The following is a 17,363-nucleotide window of genomic DNA, read 5'->3' on the forward strand; positions in this document are numbered from 1 at the left end:
AACGCTAGACTAAAACGCATTAATGCGCTGAATAAACAGTGTTCAATTTTCCAAACTTAACTGACTTGAGAATACGAATCAATTTAGGCGGAGTATTTTTATTGTGGCAGTGAAGAAGTTGGGAATAACAAAGTTGCCCTAGTTTGAAAAAAGAAACTGAATCTTAAGTGATTTGTTTGAAGCATGTGACAAGTCTGAAGCCTGGCTGGCAACAAAAGTGCAAAAAAAATAAACATTATGTATCCTCAATAAGGTCGTGAGTATTAGTAGCCAGGATTATGATCTCTCCACAAATTACTTGTGTTTAAGGCAATGGCACAATGACCCTCTGGGAGCTTCTGGCCTGAATTACAAAAATGCAGCTGAGAAACAGTGTTTCATAATGCCCATTGTTTGCCTTCTTGGGAGAATTTTGATTGAAGAATGGTTTACAGATGTTGTGTGTCTCCTTCTCAAGTGCCAACAACCTTTTATAATACCCATCACAGCGGTGCACTTTTTAAGTATAGACAATATAAAAAACTGCTTTTATCATTGGGAATTGGTTCACGCAAATAGGGGTCAGTATTTGTCCATGTAACCTCCACCATGTAACAGAGGAAAGGGAACCATGGAAACAGGTTGCTAGGAGGCAAACTGTAAGCTACATAGGTAGTGTCTTTTTCTGTGGGGCAGAGAGAATCTCAGCAACCCCTCAGGGTCTCCTCAGAATGGTGCGGTTACAGACTGCACCCCTCCAAGGGAGGTCTCGCCTCGCTACCTATAACTGGCAGGGACATCTTGCACTGAATGACAGAGAGTGAAGTAAACAGCAGTTTTGTCTTTCTCAAGCTCGTGCTCTAACGCTAGGAGCTAGCGCAAGCACAGGAAAGATGAATCGTTTAGTGTATTCCCGATGGACCTGGTGCTTGCTTGGTGTACTGACATCATGTGACCTCACGAGTCGGATACATGGTCCTACAAATACTTGTTTTGTAAAGAAGGTATCGTGTAGGAATAGGCTTCGAATATGCTCTCACTCCTGATATTCGATATTTGCCTCTAAGTGCAGAGAACTGAATGTTATAGAGAGAAACAAATTACTTGATGGGGTACCTATACAAAGTGAGTCATGTGTATTAAACATTGATTAAAAGAGTGAATTTACATTCTGAACTCCACAACTACTTAGATGTACAGAATCCTAATCTCAAACTATTATTAACTTACTTATCACCATTGACTAAACAGAAAATGTTGTCGCTAAGAAAATGAAAAATACATTTCCATCCTGCAAATTATACTGTGGAGTCTTGAAAATTTACTGGTATAATCCAAATGACACAAGTAAGAGAACTAAAGAAATTGTTAAATAATTTAACCTTTAAACCAAGCTCGAATGAAAACCTACACAATCCACAGGCGAGATTTAGTCATTCACAAAGAAATATCAGTTTGAAGCTTATCACCCTTAAAGGTGTACTGATCAGATCATTTTATGACTATGGCAGCCCCAAGACCTACTGGCCTTCAGAAGACTCCTCAAGACCTGGCTCTTCGATCAGTAGCAGCACCCCCCCCAGCGGCTTGAGACCCTCACGGGTATGTAGTGCGCTCTATGAATGTCCTGATTGATTGAAAGTAGTTTGTGTTACATATAAAGCTCGAGGGTCATCAAGATGCTGGGTCAATAAATTTGATTGTTGAAATATCCAGAAAGAGTGCGGCGTCCTTTGTTCAAAGGTTTGCTTATACAATTATTTGCAGGTTTGGTCCCAAGCCCACCGCCGGCACCAGATAACTGTCGCTCCCCCCGAAAGGGACATTTTGTTGGATTCATAAAGCACTATATCTCAACAAATGAGGCTATTTCAGAGCCACACTCATGATCTGGTACCAAACTCAATTTAAGAAGCATGCAGAGTCTTTCACTTGAAACCAGGAAATTAGCCACACAACCCTGTTATGAAGCTGGCTTGTCTATTTGAAACTTGCTTACAGTGAAACACAGGCAGTGTGAATTTTTACTCAACTGTTTTTTATAAAAAGACTAAATACTTCTTTCAGAAATCCTTTCAGAGGCGCACACAGGAGCTACTGGGCCAAATGTGGTGGTGGTGGTTGATGCCTTTACTCCTGATGTCCTGGGCATGCCGTACTATGGATTCTGCTCAACTGGGCCAAGTACCCCTTCTGCACTTGACTCTCAGTGGTAACTGTGGTCGAGTAGTCAAGGCTACCTCAGTGGGTAGAGGGGGGTGTGAAGTGTTGATACAGGTCAGGGAACATGACTAATGACTCAAAATACAAATAATCAATCAATGTCCAGTCCAATACTAACTTTTCTAAGAAAAATAAATATTTTTTTTCTAGCTCCACACATGCAAAGGAATACGACTTTCAGAAGCAACAACACAACCTCTTGAGAAGGGGACTCTAGTACTTGTCAGACAAATCCCTGTCCCATCCCTCCTTTGTGAAACATGCCTGGGTCACTTCTCACCCAGTTCACCTCTTACCCGCTCTCTCAGCAAGAAAGAATTAAGTGATGCAGTCGGTGCCCTCTGTGCAAGCACCAGCTAGTCCTGCTCTGCTTGGAGAAGATGAGATGCCCACAGCCCACTAGCAGATCCTTGCGATGCAGGCTCTATCTCCCAGGTGTTACTCTAAGAGTTCTCTCAGCTATTGGAGCAATCCTAGCTCGCAAAGATGTGGTAATTTTACCCAATGGAAATCCTTTCTTCACCTCCCAACTGGATCTCAGCAAGAGTGCAACGTCATCAACGGCATCCTCGGCAGTCCTCAGTGGTCAGTCAGGAGCAGTTCCCTTGTAACGCGAGTCTAGCACGTTGAACGTAGCCTCAGTCTCTCCTTTGGGTGGCGGCTTAAATCCTTTGGCAATGTTAGCTTCAACAGCTCCTCCTGGCACACAGGCTTGCCAGAGAATTTAATAGTATAGGTACCGGATCCTTCTCTGGTACAAGCACCCCGTCAAGATGGTTATGAGACTCAGTGCTTCTCACAGTAGCAATTTTACCAGTGCCCACCTCTGGCATATTGGGTCACCACAGTGCGCTGGTACAAGCTCGCCCAGTCATGCACAGCTCTTAACTCAAGTCTCAGTTTCTGGTGGCCCTATTTTGTCCTATCGGGGTTGCCGAGCTGACTCGGCTGCACATGGGCCACAAACTGATCGGTGCAAAGTCAAATCTTCACACCTCGCTCCAGGGTCCTCATAGTAGGGCTCCCAATGGACCTCTTTCCCTCCATGCCTCTCCTCTTCTTTGCAGGGAACACTAGCCTTGGCAAATAGGCAGGTAGTAGTGAGCCAGGCTCCAGGGCAGGTGATTTTGGTTTCATGGCTAATGTCCCTTATTCCAGTAGGGAGACTATCAGGCTTTTGCCCACAGTTCTGATCACAGGCAGACGTTTTGCTGAAATTCGTCTTCTCACACAGCCCTTCTGGGTGCTTAGCAGGTGACAAAGGTTGGGGTTTCAACTTTCCCTTCTTACAATCCATTTCCAGGCACCAAAATGTGATTTAGGGTCTGAGTGTTTGAAGTTTTATGTTGGGGTCTGCTTATTTTGAAGTGTCCACTTCTCTTTTTCTTCTTTTTTATTTTATTTATTTCTTTGTTTATTTATTTATTTTTTATTTATTTGCAAAGTTTTATATAGCGCTGGCTAAACCCGGAGGTATCAGAGCGCTTTACATGAGGATCAGCGAATTACAGGATACATAGTTATATCAGTTGAATCAGCGAGTTACAGGTTACATGGCTTCATCATAGTTCCATCGAAGTGGGAGGGAAAGAGACACAAATGGGGAGCCAAGTCAGATGACCGGCTGGGTAGGTGACGGCCAAGGGGGCAGACTCCTCTATAGCTGCATAGGACAACTCCACTGGGCATCGGCCAAGGTTGCTCCGTCTCCACAGAGGGTATAAACAATTTTGGTGTCCTCCCAGGGGGCGTCGTCATAGATTCCATCCAGGGAGCTTCCGGCCAGAGCTCCTCACCAGTAGGCCACCATGGATTCATCTAGCAATAGGATAGGCGAACCGGGCTGGTATCTATTCACATGTGGTTCAGTTTATCATGTTCAATGTTGCCAGCAATTTCTTTTACACCAGGATACAATTCAACACCATTCTCGTCCTTAATATCTGTATTACCGTCACAGTCTGATCCGGGAAAGCGAGGAGAATACAGAGCCTTTTCCCACCAACATTGTTTTTGTTGGCTTGCACTCACTCCCTCCACCGCAACATTTATAACCGGAAACTCTTTCAGGAGTTCTGTTGGAACAGCATGGTTCGTATAGGTGCAAAAACGGCAACCAACTTCACACCCAATGCCATTTATTTCTTCACAAGGTTCCAGTATTTCACAAATGGGTGTAGCGTAGTCAGTGTCTTTCTTTTCCAGTGATTTGTTGGCACTGCATTCTACAAACTGATCTTGCTTCTTAATTGGTAACATTAATGATTCTATCCCGGAAGGCTATAAGATCATTCGCAAGGACCGTACCGGCCACACAGGAGGAGGCATCGCTATCGTCCATAAGAAATCCATCCGCATCTCAACCAGCTCAGACGTCAATCTCGCCAACTCTGAACACCTTCACTTCCAGATCCACATCGACCCCAAGACCACACTCAGAGGCACCCTCCTTTACAGGCCACCAGGACCCCGCGCACAATTTAGTGAAGACATCACGGACTTCATCACTCCACACGCACTCCCCTCCGAGGACTACATCCTTTTGGGAGACCTCAACTTTCACCTTGAAAAGAACAACGACCGCAACACCACCACCCTTTTGGACAACCTTGCAAACCTCGGACTTAAACAACTTGTCACTACCTCCACCCACATCGCAGGTCACACACTCGACCCTATCTTCACCTCCAGCAAACATGTCTCCTTCAGCCACACCACAGCTCTCCTTTGGACTGACCACAGCTGCGTTCACTTCACCTACAACAAGCCCACATCCAACAACCACCCCCAACCCACTCTGCAAAGAAACTGGAACAAAATCACCATCGACCAGATCTCCTCATCGCTTCTTCAAAACTCCCCCGCCCACTCCTCAAACCCAGACCAAGCAGCCACCAACCTCACCCAATGGTTATCCAACAGCGCCGACATCCTAGCACCACTGAAAAAACGACAAATCAAACTAGGCAGCAAGAAGGCCTCCTGGTTCAACGATGACCTTAAGAAATCCAAGAAACTCTGTCGCTCCCTCGAGAAGGCCTGGAAAAAAGACCCAACCACCAGCACCAAGGACGCCTTCAAAAACGCCACCCGCATACACCACCAACTAATCCGAAATGCCAAGAAAGCAGCCTTCAAAGACCGTCTAGATAACAACGCCCACAACAGCAAGGAATTATTCAACATCGTCAAGGAATTTACCAACCCCCCAGCCAACTCCAATGACATCACCCCCTCTCAAGCCCTCTGCGACTCCCTAGCCTCATTCTTCCACAACAAAATTGCAGACAGCCACAACAGCTTCGACAACCAACACGGAGACCAACCCACCCAATCCCCTGCAGGACCCCCACCCCCCCTGAACATCCTCAATGACTGGAAGCCAATCTCCACTGAGGACACCATCCGTCTGATGAACTCTATCCATTCAGGATCCCCAACAGACCCTTGCCCTCACCACATCTTTAACAAAGCAGACTCCATTATTGCACCGCACCTCCGAGACGTCATCAACTGCTCCCTCAACTCCGCAACCTTCCCGGAAAGCTGGAAGCATGCCGAACTCAGCGCCCTCCTGAAGAAACCCACAGCTGACCCCACCGAACTCAAAAACTATCGCCCTATCTCACTCCTTCCATTCCCGGCCAAAGTCATCGAGAAAGCTGTCAACAACCAGCTCGCCGCATTCCTCGAAACCAACAAATCCCTCGACTCCTCACAATCCGGCTTCCGAGCCAAGCACAGCACCGAAACCGCCCTCATCGCAGCAACAGACGACATTCGAACTCTACTGGACAATGGAGACACAGTCGCCCTCATCCTCCTCGACCTCTCCGCAGCCTTTGACACAGTCTGCCATAGCACCCTTCTACAGCGCCTCAAAAACATCGGAATCCAAGGAAAAGCACTGGAATGGATCACCTCGTTCCTCTCCGGAAGAACCCAGAGAGTCCGCCTTCCACCATTCAAGTCAGAGGCCACTGAAGTCATCTGCGGAGTACCCCAAGGGTCCTCACTCAGTCCCACCCTCTTTAACGTTTACATGAGCCCCCTCGCGGCCATCGCACGCCAACATAACCTCAACATCATCTCCTACGCCGACGACACTCAACTGATCCTATCACTCACCAGAGACCCTAACACGGCCAAAACCAACCTACACGAAGGAATGAAAGAAGTAGCCGAATGGATGAAGCACAGCCGTCTGAAACTGAACTCAGACAAAACAGAAGTCCTCATCTTAGGTACCTCCCACTCCGCCTCGGACGACTCTTGGTGGCCAGATGCCTTTGGAAAACCACCCATCCCGACGGACCACGCACGGAACCTGGGCGTCATCCTGGATTCCTCACTCTCGATGAACAGACAAGTCAACGCCGTTTCTTCATCTTGCTTCAACATTCTTCGCATGCTCCAAAAAACATTTCGCTGGATCCCTACCGAAACTAGAAAAACAGTCACCCACGCTCTGGTCACGAGCCGACTGGACTACGGAAACACCCTCTACGCCGGCACCACCGCAAAACTCCAGAAAAACTACAACGCATCCAGAACGCCTTAGCCAGGCTCATATTAGACATCCCGCGTAAAGAACACATCTCTGATCACCTGAAAAACCTCCACTGGCTCCCCGTCAATAAGAGGATTACTTTCCGGCTCCTAACCCACGCACACAAAGCACTCTACGAAATCGGACCCGAATGCCTCAACACACGACTATCCTTCTACACCCCCTCCCGCCAGCTACGATCCTCCAACCAAGCCCTTGCCACTGTATCTCGCATCAACAAAACCACCATGGGAGGTAGATCCTTCTCCTACCTAGCAGCTAAAACTTGGAACTCACTTCCCACTCACCTTCGCCTTACTCAGAACCACCTAGCATTCAGAAAGCAACTCAAAACATGGATATTTGACAAGTAACTCCCCACCCTTCTTCAAGCGCCTTGAGACCCTCTGGGTATGTAGCGCGCTATATAAATCTATTGACTTGACTTGACTTGACTTGACTTGACTTCCTGGGAATCCAAAGAAGTCTGGGCACTCTTTTCCATACCAGATTTCTTTAACCTGGGAAGAAATCGTCCAGATTCTAGCTCTAACTTTCCATAGTAATGGCTTTCATTCTCTGCATCTTCTTCCAGTGGTTTGAGATCTGCTTGTGGATATTCAAACACATCCCAGTGTGAAAGAGTAGTAATACTAGACTCCTCTTTTTCAGATTCAAATTCCGATTCACTGCCCCCACCTGGAGACAAGTTAGAAGCAGAAATTGGGCGAAAGTGTGTTCGGGGGGAAATTCTTATCGCCCTGTATTGTGTTCGATCAACACCACATATCCTGGGATGAGAAACATCACTGTCAGAATCAGAACACATTATAGACTTAGGTTTGAAACTAGGGCTAAAGGATGCAATCACTTCAGGTTCAAACGAGCATTCAACGTGAGGAACTTGTGAAAATGGATTGCTCAGCCCAAAGGAAGAAAATGAATATTCCAGACCCGGATCTTCAACTTGAAAGTATCCATGGGTCCCTAGGAAGTCTTCATGGAAGATTAAGGAAAACCCTTTATTTAGTCCATTTTCTACTTTCTTTGACTGATCATTTTGTTGAAAGGAAACAAATGGCCTTCATAACTGGCGATGCCCTGGTGCGGTGCTATTTCCTGGGCTCATGAAGACATCTGTCCCAGCTATTGTTACTACGTCAGGAGCAGCACACTGTAGCAGGCTTCCTTTTGAATGACCTGGTGGAACCACAGCCCACTCTCCATCACTACTAAATGCTTTGCGTTCTCCATACACACCACCAAGAATAAATGAGTTTTCTTTATCTTGGGTAATATCCCAAGGCTTTGAGGGCACAGTGTAATCACCACAATCTACTTTTGATAACTCGCTGGAAACAAATGCTCTCTTCTCCACATTTTCATTCTGACCCTCCCAAAGATGATATTCTGATCTTTGCACGGCCTTACTAGGCTCAAGAAGGGTTTCTACTTTTGCATCACTATCTAAACAGCAGCAACATGTATTCAAATCTGAAGAAAACAATGGATCTTCAATTTCTTCTACTTCTAGCATTGCTACTGGACTACTGCCCGGTACATTTGTCCAAATATCATTAAAAACCCCTGAGCTGTAGCCATCTTCATGTTGAATAGTCTCACCACAAATGTCTGCAGATTCAAAAACCTTACTTTCAGTGTTCTCTTTCAACTGAATTCCACAGATGTAATGTATTGTATTGGCATTTATATAGCGCACTACTTACCCGTAGGGTCCCAAGGCGCTTCGACCGCTGCGAAACCCTTCCTGGCTTCCCTGAGAGATGGTCCCTTAATGGGTATCTCCAGGGTGAGACCAGGCATCCCCGGCGGTCTGGTGGGGCCGTTAGTGAAGATGAGGCAAGCTAATGCCCAGAGTTGCCGAGTGTGATCGCTGATCAGAGTGGGCACCGAGGCGAGAGAATTATCGAGTCCGCTGACCCTGGTCCAGAAACCTGCCGCGCCGGGAATCGAACCCTGGTCCCGGGCCGTCCTCTGCTCTCGGGTCTGCCGCCTCTAACCAGTGAGCCACACTACTTCACTGACCGACTCTAGTTTAGATTTCTTTTGATATGCCTGTGCAGAAACCTCCCCAATTGCACCATTGATTTGCAAACTGCTTTCTTCAAGCAAAAAATAAAGAATTTCTTCTTCTCATTAGTTTGAAGACACAATTGGCGCAATATAACCAATATCTTCAGAACTAAACTGTGCAGAGTCATCTAGCTGAATATTTAAAGTTTCGTTGTCTGAACGAGTTTCTTCTGAATGAGACCAAGGGCAACATGTTCTTGTTGATAGATTTGAACACTGTTCATGTTCTTCAAAGGCCCTATTTTTGGTCCAAATTAGCAATCTAGATTGTGTTTTTCCAAGGATGTTGACTCTGCAACTCGAATCTGTATTTTCATCTCTCAAATTCAGCACATCAAAAGAAAATGGTAAAGAATTGCTGCACTGTACTTCAAACACTGAAGAACATGAGTTGATGCTAGACAATTCATTACCATCTGAAAAGAACTCTTGATCACCAGCAAGCATGTGTGTATCTAGGATTGTGCTGTCTGAAATGGGGGAGGACCTTATTGGTGACTCCCCTCCAAAACTTTCTCCATCTGCATCTCCAGAACTTGAAGATGAACAGCACTCCCAAAATGGAGCTAAATTACTAAGGCCATGCATAAACATCCCTTCACCACCAATAGAACTGGGTGAATCTGCCCATATTGCACTTTCCCCATGCAACTCCAGTCCATCTAATACTAAGCAACATTCAGCCTCAAAATCAGTTCTCTCATTGCTTTTCTGTCGAATCATATTCAAAATCCGACTTTCGCCTTGCAACTTATCTGAGGCACAAAGATCCAATATGGATTGATCAATATCCACTTCATAAAAGTGTGTTAGTTCTGAGGGATGAATATCATCCAGAAATGCATCCTCTGAATGAGGACATTCTGAGGTCCCAGTGAGGTCATTTGCCTCTTCCATAACTGCAGGCATTTCTACATAGTGACCATCAATGAAAGTACCTGCTGCGAGGTATGTTTTATGGTTATTGTGGTTACCAATACAAAGACTATGCACAGATTCAGACAACTCTTCTACAGCTTCCGATGTTACATCCCAAATATTTTGTCTGTTCCTGTATGAAGTCTCCAGTTTACTTTTTCTACTAGGAGGAACAAAATAATTGGTTATTGGTTCAGTATACCATAGTGGTTCCTCTCTAAATTCCTTTTCATCTCTGTTTAGTAAATTATTGTTTTCTTCATAACTAGCATCTTGTCTTCCCATTTCTTTTAATGGTCGTTTCCCTCTTTTGCCCGGCTGCTTAATGAACCCACCACTACTGCTGCTGCTGATTGACCCTAAACAAAATTCAAGGGAGTACCCAGAGTACACACCTGGATGACAGCCATAATGATATGTGCATCAAAAGGTTAATTCCAGGCTCCCATGCCAAGTACTCAAGTACACATCCATTCAGTAAACACATTCAGTCTGTGTGCACTATTCAGCACTGAATCTTTTGTATACTGTATCAGAGAGTGCCATTTACAAGCACACACACTCACCTTGTGTGCACTGCACAACACTTCTCCCTTCATGTATTGTACTTCATGCAAGCACACATACACCCAGCACATGCTTTCAATTTGCACACACAGCACAGCACTGCATTTCTCATGTAATGGATTCCTTACAGGCATACATACATCCAGTTGCACTAAGCACAAATAGAGTGCAGAGAACTATCCCTGTACTGTGCACTTCCCAGACAATCATACATGCAGCATGGAGCCACTACTCCTGCTCTGCACACACTCCCACCTACCTGATGTAGGCCAATGGTGAGTTAAGCACACAGCATCAGGACGTTTGAAAGTGTGAGTTACCTGCAGGCCTCACTCCAGTGACAGAGTAAAATGGACCTGTTCACTGCTCATGATCATTATAGGGTATGCTGCCACCACAAGGTTTGTGCAGCATAACTCTAGTGAAGGTAATAGCATACCACTACTAAGAGGGTAGCTCTTTGAGTGCCAATCCCAGTCCAACAAGATCACAATCCATGAGACAGGCCTAAGTCATGGTGCACATGCACGATCCGTGTTTACCTATGAAAACAAACTCAACATTAGTTTTCCAGAGAGCAGTACAGTCAGGCACTCAGAGAAGGGGTGGATTCCTTTAACCATGCTAAGGACCCTTCTGTCTCAACTACTTTTATTCTTTGAAAATCACAAGAACCAATGATTTTCACTCACTAACTATAACAGAATCTCAACTGAAATTGTTCCATCTGAGCTGCCTTCTCTTTGATGTTTCTACCTGTCTTTGCCTTTGTCTTCTACCTCGAATAAGATTCATTTGCATACTTATTTAATTATACCTCACACTTTCTACTGAGCTTCCAATCCATACTTCACATTCTTAGTCCATAGTTTAATCCCGATGTATCCCCTCAGCTTCTTGGTATCTTGCCTTATTATATCTGTTGTGTTTGTTGAACTGTTTTTCTTCCACCACTTTTGTATATGTTTGTTGGTTTAAGGTAAACCAGTTCTCTGGCTTATGAAATATAAGAGGTTCAAAAAGTTGTAGACTGGGCTTTAAAGGTTTAACACGTTTGTATATCTTGATGGATATCAGTGAATACACAAATTAAAAAAGAGGCCTCTCATTGGACCTGAACTTTTTTCCCTTTGACCCTTTCGTTCTACACTTCCATAGTTTAAAACACAGATTCAAATAATCTGTGTGGCACAGGACCGGCATTCTAAAACATTCAACGGCCATATAAGGAGGCAGGGCTAGCACAGCTTGACCTCCGAGCCAGAGCGGGGGTCCCTCAAAGGACCCCCAATTGTTTGAATAAAAATTAATAAAAAGTGTCATTCGGACCAAGGATCCATTTCAGATTCATGGTTCCCCAACTTCAGAGGCTAGAATACACAGTATGAAGATAGGTTCCTCACCTGAGGCACCATTGTAAGTGTCAGGTTTCGATAACCCAAAATAAAGTAAAAACAAAACAGGGCCTGGCAATAGGGGCAAGCTCTGTGACCCTATGTGTGTCGCTGTGGGTGGGGCACCGAGCCTGGGCAGAGGCCAGGGCTTGGAGGCAAACCTCGATGTGTACTGTAAGCCCTGTCGAACTTTAAATTATACTGGTACACGTTGTGAAAATAACAGCACTTCGTGTTACAGTTTTAACTAAAATTATGCCATTATGACACATGGAGTAATGGGGGGCACTTGTGTAAACATCCTATAACGAGAGGATTGGTGCAACAGGAGAAGACAGAATGCGAGCGGCTCTTATTCCAGGACTTGTGCTTTTTGCCCTCTAGAAATTATTTTGCAGTAATAAAAAGCACATAATGCCAGATATGAGTTTTGTATAATTTCTAGTCATTTATCTGAAATTGCATACATATCCGCGAAAAGAAATTACATTAATTTCCAAACTCCCTAGCGCACAGCTGAAGACCATGTGCGTCGGAGGTCAGAAATAAAGTTAATAAAAGAGCCATGAAATTCACATAATAGACAAAGTCAAAAACTGGGTTATGGTTCTTGCTCAAACGCACTAAATCACTGACATGTCACAGATATATTTAGCCAAGCATGAAATCCACAACATAACTCCTGTCACCCACCATGCAAAAAACAGAAAACGAAACACCAATTTTAAAATGACTCTGAAAAAAAACTACCAAGAGCAAACGCAGCAGATGGCATGAATTTTGGTGTGCACTGTGGGCAATAACTGGTGAATTTAGAAGCTCCATTTTTAATTTTGTTTTTGTGAAAATATACATGCACATCAATATCTTTATGTGTATGCGTATATACACACACACACACACATATATATATATATATATATATATACACACAAAAAGGGAAGTTCGGCCACCTCTGCTCCCTTCTGGAAAGTTTTGAGGTGATCCGTCAAGTGGGGGGCTAAGAATAAAGGGGGATGCCAGAGCAGTGATTTTTCAGGCTAACTCCTACAGGAACTTTTACTGTCCATAGAGAAATATGCAACATTGGGCTGAAAGTTGGAACTTTATGTCAAAAGTATGTTAATCATTATTCAAATTTTGCATTTAAAGAGGTACTTTGGGTGGTCATGAAGGAGTTAAAAAGTTAGGTATATTTAGACGGAGGGTCCTGAAAGAGTCCCGCGGCACTGTAAATAAAACAAAAAACACAGATAGGGCCCTCTGACTGGCAGTGTAAGCTTTTTCTCAAGTGGGCCATTTCAGTACCGTAGGACTAGTACCAAAACTGCAGTACAAAGCAGTCTGATTTACTGACAGCAACTCAGAGAAAAATGTAGTGGCACTACTACAAGACTCTAGGACTCGGTCCACGTGTTTTTATTTTTAAATACAAGCAGGCAGGGTAGGGACATCCAGATCCACTGATTACCTACCACTTATGGGGGGGACCCAGAGGACTCCTGCCCCTGTTGCCAAAAACTAAAAACAAATGCATTTTTTCCTGTTACAGGTACTACACTACTCCCACAGGACCGAAGGTGGACGGCCTGTGAGGTATGGTATAGTGCCACATGAGCTGTCACTCAAGATTTACCACTGTACCTTGCAAGCTTCTCGAGATTAATTTTGCACAGTACCGCAGTACTGTGGTAGGGGGAGTGGCTGAGCACCAGTACCACAGAGTCTACAGGTGAGAGGCCATGAAGAATGAACATCCAAAGGAGGATTGAATAGCCAGGCGCTGCCTCCCCCCACTGCACACTGCTGGTAGCCATGCTCAGTGGGGGGAGTTGATTGAATAAGATAAAAAAGAAACAGACAAGCACTGAAAAAAAACAAAGGTAAAAGTCATATTATAGTTAGGCATTGTATTACCATCTTACGTTATTTTTCAAAAAGCTGTAATTCACTCAAGAAATCAAAGGTTATAATGACATTATAGTTAGGTATGGTAATACGCTCTTAGATTATTAAAAAGAACATAGAAATTCCTTAAAAATAATGTTAAATTAGCATTATAGTTAACTGTTGAAAAAGCACAAAAATGAAAGTTTACTGAGCTAACAATAACTTGAAGCCCCTTAAAGCTCTACTTATATATTATATCATTGATGTTATGTTGAATAAAATCTTTGATAACATCACTGATGACATCATAGATGACCTCAGTCAGTTATTGTTACAGTGTCCTATATGGTTTGTGGACTTGAAGTAATTCAACATGCTACACCTGTGGCCAAGTTTCAATCATCTTAATGGGATTATCCTCTTAAAGACTTCACATAACCTGCAATTTTAAATCAAGAGTGGGACAGGTACGTATCTGCCACTGAGAAGTCACCTTTTACTGGCCCCATGGACTATCCTCCATAGTTTGATCAAATACTCTTCACGCATTCCTGAGATGGGCACAATTGCATTCAACTTTCAGCCATTCTTACAGCACCAGTGTGAGATAAACTACATCAAAGTAGCACACCGCTATATTTTAAATTATTCAACTTTCTGCAATGCCACAAAATCTTCAGAGAAGTTCTGGAAAGAAACATTATTATTATTATTATTATTATATTTCTTATATAGCGCCAGAACCGACCCCCGAAGGGGTATCTCCGCGCTTGCCTTGGGAACCCGTCCTGGTTTTTCCCTGTGAGATAGCCCCTACAGGGCATCCCCAAGGTGAAAGCCAGGCATCCCGCTACGGGGGGGGGCGTTATGGAGATTAAGCAAGCTTAATGCCCAGAGTTGCAGAGTGGGAACCCATGATTAGGTCAGGCACCGAAGCGAGAATTATCGATGGACATTTGAGCTCAAGACCCTGCCGCGTCGGGAATTGAACACTGGTCCCGGGTCTGACCTCTGCTTCAGGGTCTGCCTGATCTAACCAGTGAGCCACACATTCAGCCCTCATTAGTTTCTTCACCACATAGAATTTGTTTATAGCACTCAAATACAACTATTTAAAATGGGCATGTGCCCAGATATCCACTGGTGGATAATCTATTGTCAACATAAAAGTTGGCATTTCTCACATATTTTTGGAGCTGGCTTTGGCTTTAAGCCACTACCTATCTTGAAACATATATCTGCAACCCACATCAGGCGCACTCAGTCTTTTCCCTTTTTAACATGGAACAAACTTTAGTGAACTGTTGATGGTGCATCATATAGCTTTCACCATGCACAAAGGGTTTATGCTACTTCCATTCTATGCACCTATACATGTACACACAGTAACTCTGTCTTGTATATGACTATCATCCCTTTAAAACCCACTTTCTTTTTTAAAACGATGTAAGGGTCTATGGAGTAATGTAAATAGCAGTATTATGGTTGATATCATTTGAAAAACCATGAATTTAGTCATTTGAGATGTGATCAATAAGGTTATCATATGATGTAATTTAACATGCCAGCCATGAATGATGTAATGTTTGAGGCCATAAACTGTGCATGATGGGCACAACCTATGGTTAGTTTACTAAACTATAACTGGTAAATTTCATTTTTTTAGTCATCAAACATTAGTTACTATCTCATTTTCAACACCTAAATATAGTGTTTTACCCTTGCATTTTCAGTGATTATCTATCTATCTATCTATCTATCTATCTATCTATCTATCTATCTATCTATCTATCTATCTATCTATCTATCTATCTATCTATCTATCTATCTATCTATCTATCTATCTATCTATCTATCTATCTATCTATCTATCTATCCATATAGATATAATTATAACCGTTTGGCAGTCACTACTGGGTAGTTATAATTAGGATCTTGGTTCCATAGGAAATGCATTTTTGTGTTGCCTATAACTTTGGCGGCATTTGACAAATGTCCACCAACATTTCCTCTAAAGTGGGCTTCTTTTACCTAGTTTGCACATGGAAAGTTTTTGAGTGATCCTTCAAGCGAGTGCCGAGAAAAAAGAGGAGTCCTAAAATGCATTTTCTTCATTAACTTTCCCATGGGAATTTTAGACACAGCTACAACCTAAACCGCTGAACAGGTGTACACCAGATTTGGCATAAAGATAGATCTAGGTCCTGAAAGAGAGCATTTTGTGTTTTGGTTTAAATACTTTTGAATAGTTGTTGAGCAATTGATGCTAAAGAAATGTGCATATCTAAGGATGCCTAGGCTCCACTAATCCTGACAGATCTTAAACTGAGATCTGAATGGCTGCCACCACCTCAACTAGGAAGTGGTGGCAGCCATGTTAGGACTCAGGACTCAGTCTTGAACCGATTTCAGCCCCAACCTCTCCATCCCCAGGGTGCAACCTTTTTTTAAAAGGGGGAAAGGCAGTGGTACCCCCACTCCCCTGTCCGATTTTGGCCCCAGGGACTCCATCCCCTGGGACCAGCCATATTTGAAAAGGGGTAGTGGGAAGGCAGCTCCCCTCCTTAGACTGATTTTGGCCCTGGAGACTCCATTCTCTGGGGCCTGACCTTACGTGAACATGGGTGGGGGTCTCCCCCGAGGTATTAATGGACCTGGGAGACCCCGTCCCCCAAGGTCACCTCAAAGGCTATGTCTAGGGACATAGCGATTTCATTGCCCACACATTGCACGGGCAGGAAAGCCTGTGTTTGCTCTCACGTGGTGGGAGGAATTTCAAATCTCCTGCAAAGCAGGAGCAAACACCAAGTTCACTCCCTGTGGCCGGGTCCTTGAAATATGCCCACACCGGCTAGGTTTGGACTTTTTATCCATTTCCCTATCCACATTGAAGCCAGCAGGGATACAGATGAAAAGTTTGCTCCCACCCACAGTGAGCAGCATTGTTAGCTACTCACTGGATGTGGGGAGTTGGCTTGGGCCAAGGGGCAATGGGGCGCCCCACGTGGTCCCAACGATAGTTTGGTGGGTGCCCTGGCTGGCCCGGGGGAGGGATCCCTGGTGCTGGAATTGTCCAAGGGAGTGGATAGCTTACGGTGTGGGGTTGGCTTCCTTTTGGGGGGTTGGCCACAGGACTTGAGTTAGTTACCCTAGGCCTAGGGCATGAGTTATAGTTACTTGAGATAACTATAACCATAACTGGTGAATTTCACTGGTTTTAAGAGTGTTGAATGTTATGTTATTACTGAATATTTCAACTAACTATAAAGTTACTTCGTGTTTCTCTCTCGAAAGACACTCTAATCTACTGTGGACCACTGCACTGTATGTCACAGCACTATATGCCACTCTACTCTACACCACTGCACTGTAGGCCATTCTAATCTACTCTGCACCGCTCAACCCTATGCCATTGCACTATACGCCACTCTTCTCTGCACCACTCTACTCTATGCAACTACAGTCTGCACCACTCTATTGTACACCACATCACTTCACATAGTGCTACTCTACCGCACTCCACTGCCCATAATGCCACTCTACTATTCACCTCTGTACTCTACGCCACTGCACTGTATGCACTAAACTCTACACTACTCTACTCCACCACACCTCACTCTACTCCACTTCACCATACCCCACTTAACTCTATGCCACTCTACTCTATGCCACTGCACTCCACCCCACTGCACTCTAAGCCACTCTAGTCTACTCTACACCATGTTACTCTATGCCACTGCACTCTACCA

At 44.2% G+C, this 17,363-nt stretch overlaps 1 protein-coding gene and 1 pseudogene across 2 annotated transcripts in view; one reads left to right on the top strand and one right to left on the bottom strand.

Annotated features, from left to right (window-relative positions):
- UNC5D (unc-5 netrin receptor D) overlaps positions 1-17,363 on the top strand; it is a 703,309-nt gene that overhangs the window by 562,387 nt on the left and 123,559 nt on the right. The gene's annotated exons all lie outside the window — the stretch shown is intronic.
- LOC147683331 (uncharacterized protein KIAA0232-like) lies at positions 4,057-10,237 on the bottom strand (annotated as a pseudogene).

Source organism: Lissotriton vulgaris, chromosome 11 (genome assembly GCF_964263255.1).
Source record: "Lissotriton vulgaris chromosome 11, aLisVul1.2, whole genome shotgun sequence".
NCBI classification, from domain to species: domain Eukaryota; kingdom Metazoa; phylum Chordata; class Amphibia; order Caudata; family Salamandridae; genus Lissotriton; species Lissotriton vulgaris.